At 45.1% G+C, this 15188-nt stretch overlaps 1 long non-coding RNA gene across 1 annotated transcript; it reads left to right on the forward strand.

Annotated features, from left to right (window-relative positions):
• The first annotated feature begins 453 nt into the window (after nucleotides 1–453).
• On the forward strand, nucleotides 454–14056 carry LOC116581952. The gene is made up of 4 exons (XR_004282313.1): nucleotides 454–502; nucleotides 625–736; nucleotides 5226–5374; nucleotides 13449–14056. It is a non-coding gene; the product is annotated as an uncharacterized LOC116581952 (long non-coding RNA).
• Nucleotides 14057–15188: the final 1132 nt, after the last annotated feature.

Here is a 15188-nt window from a genome sequence, read left to right on the forward strand (position 1 = left end):
ATCCTGGCCCCTCAAGCTTTGGCATGGGACAAATTAGCCCATCTCAATGGGTGGTGGTTAGGATCAAAAGAGACCATGTATGCAGGGATTAAGCCCATTAAATCCTCAATCAATGACAGATCATTAACAAAATTAAGTACTCTGTAAAATTTCCTCTTAGGAGAAAACATTGCAGAAACAGTCCCTCTGAGTTTAGGTATCGAGGGAATAAGATAAGAATCCCCAAGTTCCTCCATTATATTCTCACCTTGTCCTCTCCTTGGCCCTCATATTGGGCTGGGTACAGATCTACAGACTCCATCAAGTTCAAGCTCTGAACCAGTTGTAAATACTCCCTAGCCCGAGGTGTGAGAAAACTGGTATACCAGATGGTTAAAGAACGTTTAAAAGAGAAAGCGAAACTCAGTGCAAAGCTTCGCCCCTTTTTTCCCTAGAAGTGTTTCCCTAAGTCATCTCTCTTACCAGCAGCTAGGATGGTAATCATGATGACAGGCATTGTTAGGTGAGGGCTGACTATGTGCCAGTCTTTCTCCAATCTCTTTTCACAAGATTTCCTGGGGTTATCTTATTTAACCCTCGTGAGAATCCTAGGAGAGAAGTGCATATGTTATTCTCTTTTTGCAGGTAAGACCCCTGGGGCTTACAGAGGAGAACTCATGGAGGAGGAAGCAGACAACAGTCCAGTCAACAGAAGAGTATCCCGAGAGTTCGAGAATGTAGTGATCATCCTCACACGGTAGGGAATTTCATTGACTCTGCCCTTCTCTTTAACGGCTTCGAGGGAAAGTGTGGGGAATGGTCAGTTTCCTTCCTACTTCCCTGTAGCTGGCAGGGAAGCTTCTCTATGCTCAGGGGATGTTTTTCTATATTCTGCCTCAATAGAAGGAACCACGGGGCAGAAGTTGGTTTGTGCGGACTTTGAGACAGACTTCCAGGGCTCAGGAGGACTCTAACTCAGCTCTGTTCATTTCCCCATGCTCCAGAACCTTCTGAGGCAAGGGTGGGCGTTGGATTCTTCTGTCTTGCCCACAGGTGCTGGACAGCAAGAGCAACTATTCCAGCCCTGGCACCCAGGGTCATGCTTGGTTTGTTGTTCCTAAACCTCCAGTTCCTTCTTTGTAAGGTTATTCCCGACAGACACATCAGGAAAGAGCCTGGGCTAGATGATCTGCAAAGACCCAACTCACTTGCAAAATCTGTTATTCTGTTGTTATGTAACATAATGGTATATAAAAAATAAAGGTACACATCATAGTTTTTCAGGGAATCCTGCAACGTCATTGCATATTAGTACTTTCTTGGGTTCTCTTTTGGACATTGACAGTTGGGGTCACCTTTCCACTAGGTGGCAGAGAAATCAGAAGAGAAATAAATGACCTTGAGCTGGCTCTCATTGGGTCATTCTCTGGTCAGCTGAGAGCTCCCCTTTGATGCTATCATCCAGCCCCGGCCTGAAGGCTCCATGCAGAGTGGCTGGGGATAGGAGCATCCTCAATGCAGACGTCATGGGTAGAGCCTGAGCTTCGACTTCAAACCCACCAGCGTTCAATTCTCAGCTCGGCTGCTGACTCACATCATCATCTAACCTCAGTTGCTGTTTTTTTTAAATCTGAAAAGTGGGGGTAATGTGGTAGGAATGGAATGATCCACCCATGCGCCATCCATGGCACCCATGTGCCAACAGGAGGCGTAATGCCCATCTCCTGATAAATACTGCATCGTCGGTAACTGTTAGTAAAATCGCATCATTAACTAAGCCAAATGACCCTGCCTATGAACAGTCTCAGAGCATCTAACACAGGGTCGAGGGGCCACTCTCGTAGACACTGAGACTTGGATCTTAGCAGCAGTGACTACCGTGGATTTGTAAGAACCAAAATGGGAGTAGCTAGGTGCCTCTCTGCTGTCATAAAAAAAAAATCATAATTAATCTTGTAAATTTGAATGTATCATTAATTTGAGTTGCCTGTTACTGCCAGCTATAAAGAATCTTTCCGACAGGTCAAGTGAACCAGGAATGCACTGGTGTGAGGGCTCTTCACCACAGCAGAAATGGCTTAAGGGTAGGGCCAAGGACTGCCATGGCGAGCCCATAGCAGAGGATATTTCTTTGGTCTTGGAGACGATGCTTCAAGTAACTGAGAATCTAGAAACAAATATCAGAAACAAGTCCCCTGATTGATAACTTTCAGGTTTCCTCCGGTGAATTTTCTTGAAACTGTGTTCCTGAGTGTGACTTTATTCACGCGGCTCCCTGGGGAAAGACCACTGCCATGACCTTTGAGGAGGATAGGGTCAAGGCAAGGGGACGCTAATGCCACTTACAGACGAGAGCCGACGTTTCCAGAACTGACACGCTACGCCCACAGAATTTGCACCACGTTCATGCAAGGAGCAGGGAGAAGGACGAATGGCTGCTGGGCCGATGTATTTTCCGACTCGCTGCCAACCCCCGGCCACGAGCACCGTGCACTTAAATGCTTCGGTTGGCTCGCTGGGGTATTGACATAGTCTCGTAAACTGACACCCTTCAGAGACATGGAAAGAAAAAACAAGTTTAGAGGAACATTTACATAGAGGTTTCCCTTGGGTTCCAGCTGCCCACCTGAATTAGCATCAAACCACTGCCCCGGAGCCGGGTCATGAGAGCCGGTGTTCCCAGCCTTGCTCTAGGAGCGCGGTCACGTGTGCTGCCTGGTTTTTCGTTTGGGAGAAATTGCCATTTGATCCCATCCTCACTCACCCCCAAATTTCTGTCTTCTACCCACTCTCCTCGGTCGTTCTCAGACCCGACCATCTGCAACAAGCCTCCACTGTTTTTACCCCTGGGGACTTGGCTAGAAAATTCCTCCCGTTCAGTCTTTCTTCCATCCCAGGCAAAAACTGCCATTCTTGACTTCTGACCGGCATCAATATGGAGTCTGGAGGGAAAGAGCTGAGTGAATGCATTCACACTAACAAGCAAATAGCTGATAAATCCTCGGAGCAGTCCAAATGCTTTTTATGAATTCAAGTATCCTAGTTTCATAATTTCAGGGTTTAAAGGCTAAGCCTCTTGAACGGTGGCATTTCCTTCATGAAGACCAACAAGAAGCAAGTGTTTACGTCTCAAGACTTACCTCCCTTCCTTGTGCTCCTTAGTCTGATAGTAAGGAAATGTGGCATCTGGGAATAGCAGGTGATATTGTTAACCCCCAATATTCAGAGATCCACAGTCAGAATAGATGAGAAGCCTGGAAGCTTCTGTACGGACATACAACAAAGGGCTTCAATCCCCGGTAGGGTCCTTGCATTCCCAGTTCCCATTCCCAGGTTCTGGGGCCTCCTGAGAGGGGGAATCTCTGGGCTGAAGTAACCTTCTCTTAACTCCAAATTAGGAGTTTCTTTTGTCCTTTGAGAGTATGAGGGAACGGAGGAGAGGCATACTCCATGATGATAGAATTTGACATTTGCATAATAAACAGCTTATTATGATTTGCTGTGTGTTGCTACGATCCTAGAGACTTTAATTCATTCATTCAACAAGGACTTATTGAGTGCTTCCTATGTGTAAATCTAAATGCTGGCTATCCATTCATTTATTCAATGCTTGACCTCTTTCATGTCAAATATCGTTATAAATACTATTCATTCATTCATTCATTCATTCATTCATCAACAAGTACTTACTGAGCCCCTCCTGTGCCCCATAGCAGTGAACCAACCAGAGCCTCTGCCTTTGCGGACAAATGCTCTGTTAGAGGTTGCCGGACAATGCACAAAGAAATGAGAAAAAATACAGTATATCAGTTGGTATGAAGTCTTATGGAGAAAAAATACAGTATATCAGTTGGTATGAAGTCTTACGGAGAAAAAATACTATATCAGATGGTATGAAGTCTTATGGAGAAAGAGAAAGCAGTTGAGGGCAGCAGAGAGCACGGGTGGTAAAAAGTCGCTATGTTTGGCACCCATCGGTGAGGTGGTGTTTGAGGGGAGGCTGAAGGAAGCAAGGGAGCCGCGACAAAGTCAGTCAGAGGAAACCACAGTGCAAAGACCCTGAGGGGTGAGCATGCTTGGCAAGTGGGAGAAAAAGCAAGCGAGGAAGGAATGGTGTGAACAAGAGGGAGAGCCGTGCACGGGGTCTGAGGTAGCGGGAGAGGAGCTGCCTGGGGCCTTATGGGGTTGCGGACCACAGAGGTGTCGACTCTGACTTAGAAGGGAAACAGTGGAGAGCTTTGACCATAGGAGTGACTTGTTTTAAAAGCGGCCTGCAGGGGCGCCTGGGTGGCAATGTTGGTTAAGCCTCTGACTTTTGGTTTCCACTCAAGATGGTGATCTCAGGGTGGTGATCTCAGGGACGGGAGATCGAGTACTTCGTCAGGCTCTGGACTCAACACAGAGTCTGCTTGAGAGTCTCTCTCCCTCTCCCTCTGCCTCACCTGCTTGTACTCTCTCTCTCTCTCTCTCAACCTCTCACATAAACAAATATCTTTATTAAACATAAAACAATAAAAGCAGCCTCTAGCTGCTGGATTGAAAAGACTGGAGAAGATCAGCATGAAAAATCCAGGAGCCCGCTCAATGGCTAGTACAGTAATCCCGGCAAGAAGGGCGGGGGCTGTGGTCTGTGGGGGCAGCAGCGGAGGTGCGGAGAAGCGGTCAGTAATTACTGCTGTCCAGAAGGGACCGTCCATGGGATTTGCTGATGCATTGGCTGTGGTACATGAGAGGAAGAGAGACGTCAAAGAGGACCCCAAGTGTTTTGTCCTGGGCAAGTACAAGGCTAGTGCTGGCATTTACTGAGATGAGGGAAATTGCCAAGGGGAACAGTGTGGGGCAAGAAGTAGGAGAGGAAGCTCAGTTTTGGGTACCATTGAATGGGAGAGGCTCATAACCCCTTTTAGAACAGAGGCTGAGGTGGGCTTTGGGGTGTCGGTCTATAAGTCGAGGGAGGGAGGCGGGCTGGGAAAGAAGAGAGAGCAGAGAGAGCATGTAGAGTCTCAGACCAGCGGATGAACTGACTGTGAGTGTGGTCAGAGGAGAAGCCCCAGCACTAGCTCTGGGCCACCCAATGTCTAGAAAATGAGGAGGAATCCAGAATGGAGATAAAGAGTTAACTAGTGAGGTAGAAGAAAAACCAGAACAAACTTTTTCTGGAAGCTGGGCAAAGAAGTGCTCAAGAAAGGAGGAACATTATTATTATTATTATTATTATTATTATTATTATTATTTCCATTTTACAGATAAGAGAACTGAGGTACAGAGAGCAGCTCCAGAGGACATGGCCTTTATCACTTCTCCCCATGCTCTGAAAGCCGGACGGTCTCAAACTTGCCCAAGCCAGTGGAGAGAGAAGCAAAGCCCATTGGCATCTTAGGACAACAGTCACTAGGTAAGGGGATCATGGGGTAGAAACAATGTGGTCTTGCCTCCTGACACCTGCTAATCCATCTTTGCTTTTGGAGAGGAAGTCTAGGTAAGACAGTCACACGGACAGGACAGGACAAGGTAACCTTTGCTTTCTTGATGGCATTGTATGTTTCTAGAAGTTAATTTGGAATCTTCAGAGTGGCTGAATGTCCTTCCAGGAAAGAGGTGGCATTGAACTGTCACCGATAATGATGATGCTAATGGATAAGGTTTGGGGCTTACAGAAAAGCGCGTCTTGCTGTGAGTTCCATGTTCACCTAGATTTACTGTGAACTTACCACGTGTCTGTGTGAGGAATGTATCCCGCTTTTCTTCCTGTTGCTTAACGTTAGAGTGCCTTCCCCCCGGGCCTGGCAGAATGTTCTCCAGCACTTACTCCATGAGCCCTGATCAGCTCACTCTTAGCTATGGTATACTGGGGACTGGTGTGTGGTGACAGTGACAAGGGCAATCTGCATTCCTGTCCTTATCAAAAAGAAGACAATCAGGTAGCAGATAGGGACACCCGAGAAGGAGTTGGAAGAGCTCCAAAAATGTGTGTCCCTGTTTCCCAGGTCTTCTTGAGGCTGGATTTCCAGGGGGAGAGAAGGCAGGTCTGGACTCCTGGCTGATGTCTACAGTGACCTCAGTGAGCCCCTTGTTCTCTGCTCCTTTGGGAAGGTTTTCCATCTTGCTCTTTTGGAGCCAAGGCAAGGCAGGACCAGCCAGCCTGCAGGTGGCTTTTATACTTTCCAGGCTTGGGAGAGAGAAGTCAGCAGACGGGGACCCCGGGCCCTCAGCTCCCGTGAGTGGGCAAGCTGGGATCCGTGAGTTCACTTTGGCTTTAAACTTCAGCCTGAGCATTTGGAGCCATTCCCAAAGTCTCTCCCAGTGGTTACATGGGCATTCTCCTTACAACTATTTGTTCAACTATAATCACTTTTCTCTTTGTTCCCAAATGGGAGCACTTTAGTATCTCCCATGCAAAAGAAAGAATCGTGGTTATTCTGCTAATCCTATGGTCGTGATACGTACATTGTCAAGTCCAGCCTCTCCGCTGACAGAGAGAAGCCTAAGCTCGGAGATGTGGCGTGACTTGCTCTCAATCACACGGCGAGGCTTTAGGAAAAACCACTTCTCCTCAACCCTGAGAAATTAGCTCTTGCTATACTGTGCCCTCCAAGTAATGCCTAGCTATTCTTTATTTATTAATTCAAATGAGAAATCAATGGAGGGACAAAGAGTTCAGGCCACCAACATCGAAGGGATGAGAACTGACATGGGCCTCCAGGAAATTTGATATGACGAGTCATTCGAAGGTCTAGTTTCTGAAGAGCTCGTTTAGACTATTAGGTAAATGTGAACCTAGTCTTTATCTGCAACGAGCCAGATTAGGAGCTGGTGAGCAGAGTACAAGGGGAGGCTTGTGTGGAGGTTGTGTGGATGCTTGTGTGATTGAGGACAACCTTCCCTGACAAGGCGATGCTTGGAGAGAAATCTGCTGGAAGTAGGATTGTGTTCCCACTCTCTTGAATTCCTTAGTTATTTCTTCTAAAAGATCCTGGTTCTAAGGTGGGTTACAAATATTTGGAACTCATAACTTAAATATCTGTTTCTTCTGCCATGGCCAGCATCTCATAAGTACTCAACTTTTTGTTGAATGAATGCAGATGACTTATGATGAATTAATACACTGATGATCTATTTAAATGTTTAAGAACTTTTAATTGATGTAGTATGCTAAAATTAGGAAGCGAAAATATAACAGGAATAAATGTACAGACATGCATTTGCTTTCCAAGAAATCAATGGGGTAAGAGGGACAAGTATTCCTGTTCATGAACATTTGAACAGCTGTTCAAATGAAGACGACTTAGGAACCTTTGTTTATAAGTCAGTAGAAACCAGATGTATGGAAGCACACAGTAAGGGTTGGTGTGATGTTAGACTATTTTAACTGAGAAGTTTCCAGTTCAAGGCTAGACATCATTATCTTGTGCTCTTTAGGCAATTAAACCTTACATGGAGTATTGGAATTGATAATGAGGTGTCACATCTTAAGGACACTGATAAACTAGACTATGTTCAGAGAACAGTGTAGGGAGCTAAAACTCTGACTGTCATTACATACTATGTCTCAAAAGAATTTAGAATGTTTAGCTAGAAGAAACAACCAAAAATGACACAAAGATTGATCTGATGAGACTTTGAACTTCATACAAATTTACAACTATATATAACTATATATTTATTATATATATTAATATATAAATATATTATCATATATTACATAAGTATATTATGTAATGTATGATATATAATATATATTAAGTAGTATGATATAATACTATATTTATATATATAAATTATATATATATATTAAAAAAACCATAATGTGCCATCCAAGGACCTGGGATAGTCAAAAGTGTTATCCCTTACACAGGAGTCCCCACTCCCATCACCCAAAACGAGAGTCAAAGTATAAATTAAGATGCTCTACAAATCACTGTTCTCCAGAAACAGGGGTTTAAATTATCCTTACGCACAAAAAAAGATCACACATCTGTTATTTTTCCCAAATAATCACAGTGTTGTCAGAAATGCCAGGTAATTCCCCCAGTAGATATTTTTCTATCGCCTCAAATCATTAATAAGAATTTTGACTTCCATCATGGTAGTGAATAAATAAATAAATAAATGTTCCTTCTCTTCCAACAATGATTTATTAACATCTACTCATGGAGGAACCTTTTCTCCTTGGGTACAGGTTTTCAATCATGTATGAGTTTACCAAACCATAGTTCATTCAAAGAATATGTTTCAACCCGTTTTTAAGGAATTTTAGCCAATGCTTTACTCTGTCTATGAATTCCTTTTACATGCCGGGGTACTAATGCTATGAAAAAATAATGAGCTTAGTGTTGCATGACTTGCTTCCGCGGACTCTCAGATCCTTATTTTCTAAGGAGCCTCAGTTTCTTTATTTCATATTCAATTCTAGAAGTTTGTCAGGAAATAACAATCCTCCTGTTTCTTTTTGAAATCTCGGAGATCGTCTTCCCCGTGACATCACGAAGATTATGACAAGGGTTCTGGGATCTGCCTCTAAATTCTTCCCCGAGATCACCTCTGGGCTGGGGAAGCCAACACTCATGTAGTCGAGGCAGCTTTGTGGGGGCAGACAGGTCCCGTTGCTGGTGATTGCCCAAGGCGCCGTGGTGGCAGGGTTCTTAAACCTTCTTGAGACTCAGCATGAAGTCGTGTGTCATGCAATGGCAAGGTCGGTGGTTGGCCCCAAGGGGAAGAGTGGCTGTGTCAGAAGGCCCTATCTCTGATCTGTAGCTAGATGTTTTCTTTGTATTTCTTGACCGTCCTAAGCTTTCTTTTCCTTCTGGGCATCTTTGTCTTACCTCTTTACTTTTGAAGACTTTTTGTATTAAGGGATAAAATTGAAGAAAAATGGGAGGTGATTCATGCTGTTGGTTATTAAGTTGTGAGACTTTGAGTAAGTTGTGTAACTATTTTAGAGTGTTCAACTTCATTTTTGATTTGGCTAAATTTAGGCAGTTGAGACTATCCATACCTTCTCAGTCTCCTTAGTTTCTCTTTCTGTCCATAGAATCAACCATAGGCACTTACTAGTCTTTTAAAAAAAGGAATTTTATTGTCATGGCTTATTTTTTCCAGTTTTATTGTGATATAATCGACATACAACATTGTATTATCCCAAGATGTACAACATAATGACTTGATATATGTGTATATTACAAAGTGATTACCAACTTAAGTTTAGTTAACATTAATCACCTTCCAACGGATGTGATTGGAAAGGATGTGAAGAAAGGGGACCTTGGTGTGCTCTCGGTGGAAATGCAAACCGGTGCAGCCACTGTGGAAAACAGCATGGAGGTTCCTCCAAAATTTAAAAGTAGAACTGCCATATGATTCAGCAATCCCACTTCTGGTGTGTCTCCAAAGGAAACAAAATCACTATCCTGAAGAGTTACCAGCACTCTCAGATTCATTGCCGCCTTATCCTCAATAGCCAAGAACCGGACACACCTAGGTATCCATTGACAGATGAATGGATTTTTAAAAAAAAAATTTTAAGTTTCCTTCCTTTAAGAATCTCTCAAGACTCACCAACAATCCTGTGAGGCCAACTCTTTACTCCAGATCAGAATCTAGCCCCTGCCTCACCCTTTGGTCTCAAAACCTTGGGTTGTTCTCTGATTCCCCAGGCATCTTTTGCAAGGAATGTGGGTGGGCGATCCCTGTGCATTCTACCTGTGGTCTCAGGCCACTCACCATTCACTCCTCTCCTGCCCTTTTTCTGACACCCCAACCAAGGCTGGACAACCCAGCTTCTTAGAGCCAGAAGGTCAGAGAGTGACGTTCAACTTGCAATCACACGAGTGAGAGCACTTATGAACCTTAAAATGGCTCCACCGTTATAAAACAGTCTCAATCCTAACATGCAATATATTTTAAGACAGCATCAATTCAAAAAACATTTTCGGGAGGAAAAATAATAAACGTGCACTTCGATTTAGAAGGCATTGGATTTCAGAAATACTACCATGTTTTTTTAAAAAAGAATATCTTAGGATTGGAAAACTCGATGTTCTCTGTGAACACTCCTGGCACTTCCTCATGTGGCGGGTTATTGAACTGGCTGGATCAGATAGGTTGAAGTCAGAAAGCAGCTCTGTTTTCTTCCCACCATAGCCTCTCCCAGGCCTATTCGGTTAGCTGCCCCTTCCCCATGCCTGGTGTCATCCCGGGCAGAATTTATGCTCTGGTTCCATCCAAGCATCAGAAAGGCCAACACAATCCATTCCAAAGCTCACTCTCTTCCATCCAGCAGAAGCCTCTCCACTCTCTCCACGCCGTACCCTGAGCTCGGGTCAGACTTGCTCCTTCTTCCTGCCCCTCCCTGTGCTCTCTCCGCTGCTTCCGGTTACTCCCGAGCCCAGGATTCCTTCAGTGCAGAGTCTGCTTGAGATTCTCTCTCCCTCTCCTCTCCCCCTCCCCCTGCTCACTCTCTCTCTCTAAAATAAATAAATCAAATCTTAAAACAAAACACACAGGAAGGGCATATCCAACCCTTTACACTTGGTGAGTTCAATTCAACAGAAGGACGATAGACTGGGTACAGAACATCAGGCACTGAGCTAAATGCTGGGCTTACAGTTGTGGGCAAGGCATAAGCCGCACCCTCAGAGGATCAGAGCTCCTGGTGAGCTCAGAGTGGATGGACAATGAGGGAGACAGAGGTGGGGTTCAGGGCACAGTCTCTGAAGCCTGGACGCCTGGGCCTGAATTGTGACTTTGCCACTTTCCAGGCGTCTGGCTGTGGGCAAGTTGCTTTAACTCTCCGCACCTCCATTTTCCGCCCTGTGAAATGGGCGTAATAGCTTACTGAGTTGCTGTGATGTTCAGCCTCATGCAAATGCAAGTGTGTAGAACAGACTGAGCACGCAGTGCAGTGACTTGATGTCCTGAATGGTTCACAAGCTTCAGCTCATCCTGGCGTCTGGCTCTCCTTCTGCTTCCCTTCCAGTTCGGGCTACCCCTCTCCATGGGTCTTGGGATATGGCCTCCTTCTGGTCTATGCTCCTGTTGGCTGGTATCCATTTTAACAGGATCTGCTCTCCGACCATGTGGCTCTCCTGAGAGACCTGCCCTTGTCTCTTTCACCAGAGCGTTTGTTCCAGTTCTGATACTCAGAGTGCTTCCTACCCCATTTGCCTTTCCATGCCTCCACATGGGAACACTCAGGATGCACGTTTTCTTCTTTGAAGTCTCCTTTCCAAAAGCATGAGGACTTCACCTAGTGTCCCGCATTCTCTTCAGAACACCCCTATGACGTTCAGAGCAGCAGTCTTTGTGTGATTCCTCACCCTCCTGAGGGATGAAGTCAGAGGAAAAACAAGGCAAAATGGATCACAATTAGATTTCTAGAAGCTCTCCCACTAAAAATGGATTTTTAATACCCTCATACGGTTTCCTAAGTAGTAACTTGATACTCCTCCTGTATTGAAATTTGGGCGAGGCCTCACAGCTGAGAACTACCCTAGAGAAAGTGCTGGATCATCTGTCTGGGACTGGCCAAGGGGGTGGTCCAAAACTTGTTCTGCCACCCACTTCAAGAGCTTAAAAGAGGAGGCTAGGAATTTATTAGCTTGAAGAGAGTTGGCAGCCTGGCCTGGGAGGAAGGGAAGGGATATTTTCCCCTCACCTTAAGCAAAGTGAGACAGATTTCAGAAACCATTTAGAGAGCTTCACCTGTGTGGCCCCGAATCGGGAAGGTGTAGGCTGGTATCTCCTTCCATCTGTAAAGCCCAAACAGAAGATGGGGGTTGGAGCTCCCTTGCCAGGAAACAGAGTAAAGAGACAAGGTGAAGAGACAAAGGTTCCCTGAGGGACGAGGGACAAGGGACATGCGGGTGAGTGGCCAACTGGCTATGACAGTGAACTTCTTTGAAAGACCTCAAAATGGAGATCCCCTTGCTACTAAGCAAGGTGCCAAGGGAACCCACAAGACATGTTGCAAAGGATGGAGAATCAGCCTGACAGCGGACTATAACAGTGACAACCAAGGATAACCAAGTAAGGCCTTTCTTACTCCTTCCCTTTCTTTCTCTCTCCTCTGGTTCTGAGGAAGCCTGAATCAGGCAGGAAGTGAAAATAGTGTGGAAGCCAACCACCGAGTTGACCTCACCACCAGCTCCTAATCTGGTATCTGGCCCAAATGGTGGGAAGAGAGGGGTTTCAGTTGTCTGCCAAGGTGATATCTGGATTGACCTGGACATTTTTATTATCTGAAAAACGAGGCTTGTGAATCTCATAGGAATGGCCTGGGGTTTTGTCCAGGAGGAATGAAGAAGCAGCGCTCGACTTAGCAAAGAAAAAGATCACGTAGTTCCTTTTTGCCTGAGCTCTTTGGAGTCCTGCTCATTTAATGAGATAGTGACTCAATAGTAAGAAAGCAAACCTGTATCCTCTAGGGTCTGGGTGGTCTGTAGACTTACGGGATGTTCCGGTGTGGTCTCGGAAGCGTGATTCTCACATTAAGAAGTCACGGCCTTTCGGTTTTCTCCTATGAGTTTCCTCCCTGGGCTTTGGTCACCCATCACCACAAATAAACGGTGCTCTTGGACCAGGGTGAATTCCTCTGGCCATTCTCAGCAAAGAGCTGAGCACGTAGGCATGACAGACATAGGAAATATTTGGCAAAAGACTGAACACATGGAGGGAGAGGGAAGCTTAGCCATCCAAGGGTGCATTTTGGTCCCTGCGGTGGGGAGCGCCCTGTCCATATGTTCAGCGATGGGCGATGGGCGAGCATGAATAGGGACCACCAGAGCAAGTGAGGGAGCAAGACCGCAGGCAGGGGGCAGTAGTTAAGAAGAGGATGCAGAGAGGAAGGGGAGAAAGAGGCAGAGGTGGAGGTTCCTGAACAGGAGCAAGGCTCTGCATTATGGCTGCCTGACTTAACAATAAAAACCCAGACCAGCCGGTCCTTTCTTCTGTCTGTCCATTCCACTCCACAGGGTCTGCTGGACGGGGTGGAGTGAGGCAGAGTGTCTTCAGCATTTGTTAAGGTGGCCACTAGAGCAACCCAAACTAAAGACAGTCTGGAAATAGAATGTTCTCCATGTGAATCTGAGAGTGAGCGAGCAAACATTAGAAAGACTAAGATGCGTGAACTATTATCACCAGAAAACAATGTCCTATGGAAGAAATATCATGTGCTTTGGGGATATAAAAGACAGTAGACATAGCAAATTTACATTACCTGCTTTAAAGAAATAGAGCTTAGATATAAATGACTCTAAGGGAAGTCATATAACAACATAAAACGTATTAAAATATAAGTGCATTCAGTCTTTAATTTAATTTTGAGTGAAATAATCAGGTTGAATTTATTCCTGGTGCGACACATAATTTTAACCTTTTATTATGCAGAACTGACAATTCAATTTAAATTGTGAGAGTATGTTTGGCCCAATTAATTTTAATGATATTTACTATTTGCTGCATATTCCTAAAAGGCAGAACATCTTGAAAAATTTGTTCAAGTTCTTTCAAACCTCTTCCGGATCCTCGTTAGCAAGCAAGAGCTGAGCTCCCGTCAACAGAGGCTTTTGAAAAACCGACAGACACAAGTGCTGATCTGTGGGAAGTATCTGAAGCATGATTTTCATTTCAACAAATTCATGGGCAAGAGGAGGTTCTTGCCGCCACTGAAGGAGACCCCGCGACGGGCACCTCCCGGCTTTGGTCATGTGTTGATGACCAGCACCGGAGGGGTCCTTAGAGCAAAATGAAGCTGCCCACCTCCCCAGTTTTTGAAGGACTAAAGCTCTTCATGACTGAACTACCCCAGTTATGTCCACCCTCCACCCCCCTCCTCAGATGAGTTGTCAGCTTCTTGAGAAATAGTGCTGTTAACCTGAAGTTAACAGGTAAGGGCATCGCTGAATAAATCAAGAAGGCTTTCAGAATGCAAATACGTGCTGCCAGAATTAAGGAGAGGGCTGAAATGTATCCTCCAGCTCTGAAGGGAAACCCCAAGCCCAGATGGGTGAAATGAGTTGTTCGAGATTGACTAGACAAGAGAGATGTTCCTGAGACCAGGACTGGAAAAATTCATTTTTGTTTGGCATACTTTTTTTTTTAAGGTTTTATTTATTCATTTTGAGAGGAAGGGGAGGGCAGAGGGGAAGGGAGAGGGACAAGCAGACTCCATGCTGAGCACAGAGCCTGGCGCTGGGGTCAGTGTCTCAACTCTGAGATCATGACCTGAGCCGAAATCAGGAGTTGGACGTGTAAATTGATTGAGTCACCCAGGGGTTCCTGTTTGGATGCTCTTAATACCCCATCCCAACGGCCAGATTTTTTTTAAATGGGGTTTTCTTAAACTGAGGCACACCTGTATTTGTGTTGCCATCAGTACGTTAAATTATAAGTTTTTGAGTGAAAATTATTGTGAATTTTTTTTTCTAGATTTCTCTCACTGGCAATCCGAAACTGTTAGCTCTTCATGATCCCAAGACCATTCTAAGAGCCAGGATAGTTTTCCCCATTGATTTGATATTCCTGAATTTTAGACCTCTCACACGACTTGGCATTCTTCCCTTCTCTTCAGATTCCAAATATCCTGAAAACAGAGCAGTAGGTCTTGAAGGCTGGGCAGGCAAGCCTCTGGTCATACTCCAAAGTGCTTTTCCAAGGAGGGGAACAAGCCCTTCTCTTTCCTCCAGAGAGGCTGGCCTCAGCACAAAGCCCGAGCAACGTGACCTGGTGAGTGGGAACAGAGGTCTGTTGCCTGAGGAAGTCGACGGGTGTGAGGCAGAGTGGAGGTCAATGAGAGAGCAAGCACCTTCTCTCTGATTACAACTGGGGATGAATTTGCCTTGTTGAACATTTGAGGTTGGAATCACAGTCTGAAATAAGATTTATAGTTGGAAATTGCACCTGGGAAGGAAAAAGGGGTATGCAAACTCAAGGCTCCACAGGCATGGCTATGTGGGCTGGAGAGATCTGGGTGGGCAATAACCCACCCACCCTCACCCTGTCCCCACTGTCCCCTGGCTCATTTGCTTTCTCACGTTGCCATGCATAATTCATGTCTTCCTTTCCTTTTGTCTTCCTTTCTTTCATTCCTCATTCTTACAGTTTTGCCAGCTCTTTAAAACTTGTACTCTTAGCAGATATAATACAAACACATGGGCAAATGGAAACAGTGCAAAAAGAAAGAGGCAAAAATTGTCTCCCCACAAAGTTCCCTA

The sequence above is a fragment of the Mustela erminea genome, chromosome 21 (assembly GCF_009829155.1).
Source record: "Mustela erminea isolate mMusErm1 chromosome 21, mMusErm1.Pri, whole genome shotgun sequence".
Lineage (NCBI taxonomy): Eukaryota > Metazoa > Chordata > Mammalia > Carnivora > Mustelidae > Mustela > Mustela erminea.